Source organism: Pistacia vera, unplaced genomic scaffold (assembly GCF_008641045.1).
Source record: "Pistacia vera cultivar Batoury unplaced genomic scaffold, PisVer_v2 Contig235, whole genome shotgun sequence".
Classification (NCBI taxonomy): domain Eukaryota; kingdom Viridiplantae; phylum Streptophyta; class Magnoliopsida; order Sapindales; family Anacardiaceae; genus Pistacia; species Pistacia vera.
The window spans coordinates 396,716-404,436 of NW_022196041.1; the positions used below are offsets into that span (position 1 = coordinate 396,716).

The 7,721-nt window shown below is 34.9% G+C and overlaps 1 pseudogene; it reads left to right on the forward strand.

Annotated features, from left to right (window-relative positions):
* Positions 1 to 300: 300 nt before the first annotated feature.
* LOC116131622 lies at positions 301 to 2,357 on the forward strand (annotated as a pseudogene).
* The last annotated feature ends 5,364 nt before the right edge of the window (positions 2,358 to 7,721 follow it).

Below are 7,721 nucleotides of genomic sequence, written 5' to 3' on the forward strand. Positions count from 1 at the left end.
CTCTTTCAAGCTATAGCTAGCTAGCTAGCCTACTCATCTTGAGTAAGAGCTCTGAATCCTTTTGGGTTTCTATGACTCCTGAAAGGTGTGGAGATGAAAATCTGTGTCACTTGAATCAAGTCATAACTAGACTTAGATCCATCAAAGAAACAAGACTAATATCTCTTCTTTTCAACTTTTCTTAGAAGCTTGCCTTTGTTGATTTTCATTTACAGTGCAAGAACATTGAGTTACTTAATAATTTTTAAGTAGAGTTGCTTAAAGAAAGGCTAATTTTTCCTGCTCTCTGTGATAACAAAGATGTGTGAGAATACTGGCAATAAGAACTACCTTCATCAGAACCAAGTTTTTGATCTTTCCCTTGACGTGCATGCTCAAGGCGGCTCCAAGCGCTTCTATGATGGCCGCCTCAAGTGAACTGGTAATTTACTTTTCTTAAAACAAAAAGTAAACATGTTGTGCTTTTAGTAAGTAGAAATAGTACTTCTGTTAATGTGTTTATTAATTATTCTTCTTTTTATGTTTTGTTTTTGAACTAGGGACTGTTTGGACTGCAAGTGTTCACCTAATAATAGCTGGGTCGGTAGTTTTGTCCCTGCCTTGGGCCACAGCTCAACTGGGATGGATTGTGGGGCCAACTGCCATACTCTTGTTCTCTTTTGTCACTTACTACACTTCTACTTTTCTGGCTACTTGCTACCGTTAAGGGGATCCTGTCAATGGCAGGAGAAACTATAGTTACATGGACGTTGTTCGATCCAACCTTGGTAAATTTCACCACTGTCAAAACATCTAACAATTAAGCAACTGGCTTTCACTCAAATATCTAAATTACTTTTTCCTCTTTTTTTTTTCCACAGGTGGAGTCAAATGTAATATATGCGAGCTTGTTCAATACCTGAATCTTTTTTATGGTGCAATTAGCTTCAATATTGCCTCTTATATAAGCATGATGTAAGTTTTTTTTTTTTTTTTGTCTCTATTTATTTTTTCAACTAAGCATTCTAAATAGAATTTGATGTTTGTTGTTTTAGCGGCTTAATGAATCTTTTGGTTTTTGGTCAATCAGGGCTATCGAGAGGTCAAACTGTTTCCACAGTAGCGGTGGCAATAATCCATGCCATATCAATAGCAATCCATATATGATTGGTTTTGGCATGGCACACATTATTCTCTCTCAAATTCCTGACTTTGATCAGTTATGGTGGCTCTCCATTGTTGCTGCAGTCATGTCCTTCACTTACTCAATAATTGGTCTCGGTCTTGGCATTGCTCAAGTTGCAAGTAACTATAGCTATCTGCATCTGTAGTTGCAAATTTAATACTATGCTTGGATTAAATTTGCAGGAAGTTGTTGGTTATAGAAAAGCTAACTTAAGATTTTTTGTTTACTTTATTTCCAGAAAGTGGAACTTTCAAGGGAAGTTTAACTGGTATAAGCATTGGAGCTGTCACTAAAACCCAAAAGATATGGAGGACCTTCCAAGCACTTGGAGGCATAGCTTTTACCTATTCTTACTCCATCCTCCTCATTGAAATTCAGGTGTGTGTGTATATATATATATATTGCTAATAAATACCAAAACCGAAAGTGTTTGATATATATATATATATATATATATATTCATATATTTTTTTTTTTTTTTTTTTCTTTTGGGATAATTTAGTTGCTGATATAAACTAATGTATAATTGGTATGTAACAGGACATAGTAAAATCCCCACCATCAGAAGCAAAGACAATGAAAAAGGTATTACTAGTTAGTGTTGGAGTAAATTATATTCTACGTGCTCTGTGGCTGCTCAGGCTGTGCCGCCTTTGGAGACGTATCACCTAGAAATCTCCTCACTAGTTTCAGTTTCTATAGCCCTTACTGGCTTCCTGACATAATCAATGCAGCCATTGTTATCCACCTTGTTGGTGCATACCAAGTGTACTGCCGGCCGCTCTTTGCATTCATTGAGAAGCAAGCTATTGCAAGATTCCCAGACAGCTACCTTATCACCAAAGAAACTAAAATCCCAATTCCAGGATTTAGACCCTTCAGTCTCAACTTCTTTCATTTGGTTTGGAGGACAATTTTCGTGATCCTAACCACTGTGATTTCGATGCTTCTTCCATTCTTTAACGACGTAGTTGGTCTCCTTGGAGCTCTAGGATTTTGGCCACTCACAATCTACTTTCCTGTTGAGATTTACATAGCACAAAAGAAGATACCAAAGTGGAGCACAGAATGGCTTTGCCTCCAAATCCTAATTTTTGCTTGCCTTGTTATCACCATAGCTATCGCTGCCAGGTCTATTGCAGGAGTTACTCTTACCCTTAAGTCTCCTAAGCCCTTCTCGATCGGCTACTAGTTCTGTTGAATCGAAATGGTAGTCGCCATTCATCAACATTTTCCAAGACAAGGAAGATATACAAGAAGTTAAGCCAATTAATGCTAGTATGTCTCTGTCTCCGTTCATTTATTGTACATCTATTAACTTCTCATGACACAACTGGCCACCAACAAATCAGCCATCAAATTAATACCATCCAAACAATTGGCGTGATAATGTTCATCCATCTTTCGTTTCGGCTGTTGGAATCAATAAATAGCAGCTTGTAATTGAACTGTCCTTTTTCTATTTTGTCCGTGCGGAAGGATTGTGATCAGTCAAACCGAGTCGAGTTTTTGGCTAATCGAGTTCAACTCGATTACAAACTGTTCAAGCTTGAGTTCAGGTTGAGCCTGTCAAGCCTTGAATTTTACGGCTCAGCTCGAACTCGTGATATGTGGGAAGGCCTAGACGAGCTCAAATTCGAGCCTGCTCGGTCAAAGCTTGTTTGACCAAATCATTTCTGCACCTGCAGTACGTTTAGGTGCCCAGCTTCCCATTTCCTAGTATTACTCGCACTGTATAAATGCTATGCTCAAGTTTAGAATTTTATTTTCTCAAGTGTAAGAACTTTGAAAGCCTCCAGCTACGAACATGTAATATTAGGGAAAGATAATGACAATAGACATTGCATAAAACAACTCTGAGAAGATATTTTAATCGGCATTTCCTTTTAGTTGTTTCCTCTACTTTCTCCGTTGATCAGGAAACTGGAAGGGGAAAAACAAAAGAAGTTAGCTCTCTCCATAAAAGGAAATAGGAGAGAAAAAATTGATTGAAAAGGATACAAGTAGGATGGATAGAGAAGGGGAAAAGGTTAAAAAAAAAAAAAAAAAGGGAATGATGAATACGTTTCTTCTCCTCTTTTCTTTTTCTCCTCAAGTTCTCCAGATTTCTCCTCTTTTCTGCCACTCTTTTTACATCCATCCACACCTGGTGTTGAGGGGAGAAAGAGAATGTTTAGTGGGAAAACTTCAAGACAAGAAAAAAGATTACAAACTGAAATGTTTAGGGATTCAAGATTTAGGGATGAACGGCGTTTAACTCTACTTTGAATTAGGGAATTTGATTTCAGGGATTTACTTTGTGGAATAATACTACATATACAACATTTTCATATAACATTTCTCATATAACATGATACGAAAAAAGAAGATTAAATGAAAGTTTATTTTTAATTTAAAATTAGCCAGTCATCTTTTACTACTCATACAATGAATATTGTATAAAAATGTTATATGTGTAGTATTATACTTATTTCGTGTTTTACCAATTGTTTCATTGGGGGATGAATTGTCATATTTACAAAGGTTTAGGATTTAATAATATTTTAGCCTCCCATACTTTCTAAAAGTAACTAAAATGACCTTACATCTACCAGCCAGTTCAGGCTCGGGAGCCTATCGAGCCGAGCCACATGCTGATTAAACTTAGCTCGATTTTTATAACGAGTTCAAGCTGAGTGTTTCTCAAGCCTACACGAGCCCAGCCGAGCCAGCTCGACTAACAGGCCAGCTTTGTTTGGAGCTACTGTTAGGGAGAGGTACTGCTAGGAATTCCACAGATTGAACGAATGCTAGAGATAGATTATTGCGATCTGTGAGGCTCTGGTAAATTCCATAAAACCGAGTGATCTCTTAACTTCTAAATCTATTTTAGAGATATTTTGGGTTGTTGATTAAGGGTTAATTTGGTAATTGTTCGAGAGAAAATTAGCAAAATATTTGGGAATTTGACCTTTAGAATAAGTTTAATGAGGTTAGCAATAATTATCAATGCATAAGATTAAATTGGTGTGAAATATGTGCCCTAAGTTTAGTCATATTGATTTTTAACCAAAGTTTGATAATAATTCTGTTGCTATTTACTTCTTAATTTATTTTGCTTTTGATACTTCTTTTTTAAGGAATATTGATAGTTCTCTTAGGATTTGACATTCGTTACTCGAACTTTATTATTAGCACGATTTCATACACTTGCAAATAGTCTGTCATGACACAAATTATTCTCTCTCAAATTCCTGATTTTGATCAGTTATGGACTTATGGTGACTCCATTGTTGCTGCAGTCATGTCCTTCACTTACTCAATGATTGGTCTCGGTCTTGGCATTGCTCAAGTTGCAAGTAACTATAGATATTTGCATCTGTAGTTGCAAATTTTATACGATGCTTGGATTAAATTTGCAGGAAGCTGTTGGTTATAGAAAAGCTAACTTAAGATTTTTTGTTTACTTTATTTCCAGAAAGTCAAACTTTCAAGGGAAGTTTAAATGGTATAAGCATTGGAACTGTTACTGAAACCCAAAAGATATGGAGGAGCTTCCAAACACTTGGAGGCATAGCTTGAACAAAATAAGATTTTATTCATGTAAATTGACAGCACAAAAAAAAAAAAACAAAAAACAAAAACATAGTTCTTTATCTAATAACCACTATACACAAACCCCTTCATAACATTCACGTATAAGACAGAACAAGGAAGAAAATGTTTGTAATCTACACATAAAGAATATCATTTAGAATGAGTAAGTATTACTCATCAAACAGTAGTTACAAAAACACACATAAATAATCACATTCGAAACCCTAAAATCATAAAAAATAAATGGCTAAACCTGTTGCTCTTCCTAACGTTCAACTAACATAAAAGTATAACAAGTGTTAAAAGATTACCACATACCACCAACAATACACAAACAAGTTTCAAGAACCAGTGTTTCAGTAAATATTCATGCATAAAACGTAATTCACCAAGAAGTTGATTGAACATTCCTCAAATCGGTCATTCGGTTGTTGTACGAGGTGAGCTCAGGAACTTTTGGTTCATCATTGTTCAACCGGAAAGAGATTGTTGCTCTTCTTTGGTTACGAGGTTCTTACAGTACTGAGGTTAGATGCTTTTGCACTAGGGGATTATGCTTGTCTTCTTCATTTGTCAATATCTAAGTCATAAGTAAAGGATTTGTCCTTCTCCCGCTAAAAATATGTGCTGGGGGTGTGCCTTATTTTCTGAAATTAATTTTTTTTATTTGATTTTGGCTTTACGTGATAAGAATATCCAAATAGAAGATTTACACATGTTCCAATGCATTTTTTCGAAATGAATTTCTAGTCAATATACATTTTTACCCTTAGCACAGTTAGTTTTAACGACAGAAATTGACAGTAAGGGAGGTTATTGTGTAATATGCCANGGTTTGGATCTTCCACCACATCTGCACATGATCTCTAGTTTATTCAATTCAGAGTGCATAAGAAACCTTACATCAATGGAGGATATCTGTCCGCTCAATTCTGAGACCATATCTCTGAACACTAGTGGAAGTTATTCGGTTTACATAATGGTTCTAGAGTTTTACGTAAGATGAACTAGATGATTATAGGTTTTCTGTCCTCTAAGGCCTATCTGCCATAAAATTTCATGACTAAAGATGCTTCTTCAGCTTGGTTTGAAGATGTTTTGTACCTCTGTTAGTCTAGTTTTCAGCAAGGCCATGCATTCTCAAACTAGGCGTATTTATTCTGTTTGATTCAATCTCGGGATATGTAAAATTACTCGATGCTTGAACATGTTATGTCAATGTTGTATATTATAAGTTCATCTTATTTTTCATTGTTATTATCATCAGGGTTGAAGCGACCCGTCCATGTTCCACAAAAAAAATTCAAATTCATATAATAATATTTTTTCACCCCTTAAAATTTATATTTTGATATTTATTTATTAAAATTTGGAGGGGTTAATTTGTAGTTTAACCCCTCCAAATTTAACCTACCACTGATTATTATTATTATCATCGGTAATTAAAAGTTATAATTATAATGAAACAAAGAAACTTGTAGCATTTAACAATATCATACATTTACTTTTCCCCTCTGATAAAAAATACCGAAATCAGGTCCAAAGATGGAAATAAAGTTGGCCCAAATTTAGTTCTAAGCGAAAGGAAATAGCAGTAAGCACACAGAAGCTCAAGTGAAAGAACTTGAAGGAAAAGATGTAACGTAATGGGCAATCTTCAAGGTCTTTTTTCTGTAGTTAAAGACAAAGACCTTGACTAAACTCTCAATTACGTATGTGATCAGAATTCCATTCTTTAACATAACATTATATTTTCTTAGTGTCCACATGATGAAGGTGCTGCCAAAGTTACAGAAAATTCATGTGTGAAATCTCAGCAAAACAACAGACATGGAATAAACGAAGCTGAAGACTTTTCAAGCACCAATATCTTGTAAGTTTCACATGTATCTTGTAAGGTCTTTTTTCAGTAGTTAAAGACAAAGACATTGACTAGAGTGTCAACTACGTTCTTTAACATAACATGATATTTTCTTAGTGTCCACATGATGAAGGGGCCGGCCAAGTTGCAGAAAATAATGTGTGAAATCTCAACAAAACAACAGACATAGAATAACAACAGGAAATTCTTGCAAATTACAGTATGTGAACAATTAGAGCTGCTAGATCTTTATTAAGTTTGAAGTGGTCCACCTCTGTGTTTTAAAATTAAAGTTTTTTTTTTAAGCACGGCCATGCATGGACGTATGCAGACATATTACTTTTAGATATGAATGCAAGACGGACGCTTTTATGTCAACTCTAACACGTGTGAGCATACATGCATCTGTCAATGCTAGAGGACAAGCAACGATAGTATCAACATCAAGAGGTTTAACAAATTTTTATTTTCTGAGCGTGAAAAGAGTGGGGAGACTTTTCAAGCCTTAAGGTGTGTATCATGAGTTGTCCATATATGTCAGAGTTTTTCCGAATTACGATGTGCATTACATAATATCACAAGCAATGGGGTTGTCAACAATCTTTAAGAGAGTATTTGCACTTGTTTCCCTGGTCTCTTTACGTATTTATGTCTAGTACTTGTGAGCTGTTGGATTTCGTTCCACATCTTAATTAGGGGACAAGTTAAGTGTCATTTAATTTCAAACTTAATTTAAGTAGTCTTACTCCTAGTGGGGGAAATTAATTAATAGTCTTAACTAATAACTAACATATCATTAATCACTATCAACTTATTGATCTGAAGCCAATAACACGAACCTTTTATTTTGTTTTCAGGACACTATGCTAAAATTTTATCATTTACAAATTGTTTTCAACTTTTAAATAATAAAGAAATATAAGATCCAAATGAGAGAAAATTGTTAATATGTTATTGAGGAGATATAGATTAGAGAATATAATTAACCAAGTAATCTCATATGTTTATGTCATGAATTGTTTGTGTTTTGATTGCTTTGCTTGCACGGATTAATAGATTTTAGTCTTAATACATATGATATTATATATGCCGAAAGATAGCTAATATTGGTGGGACTAT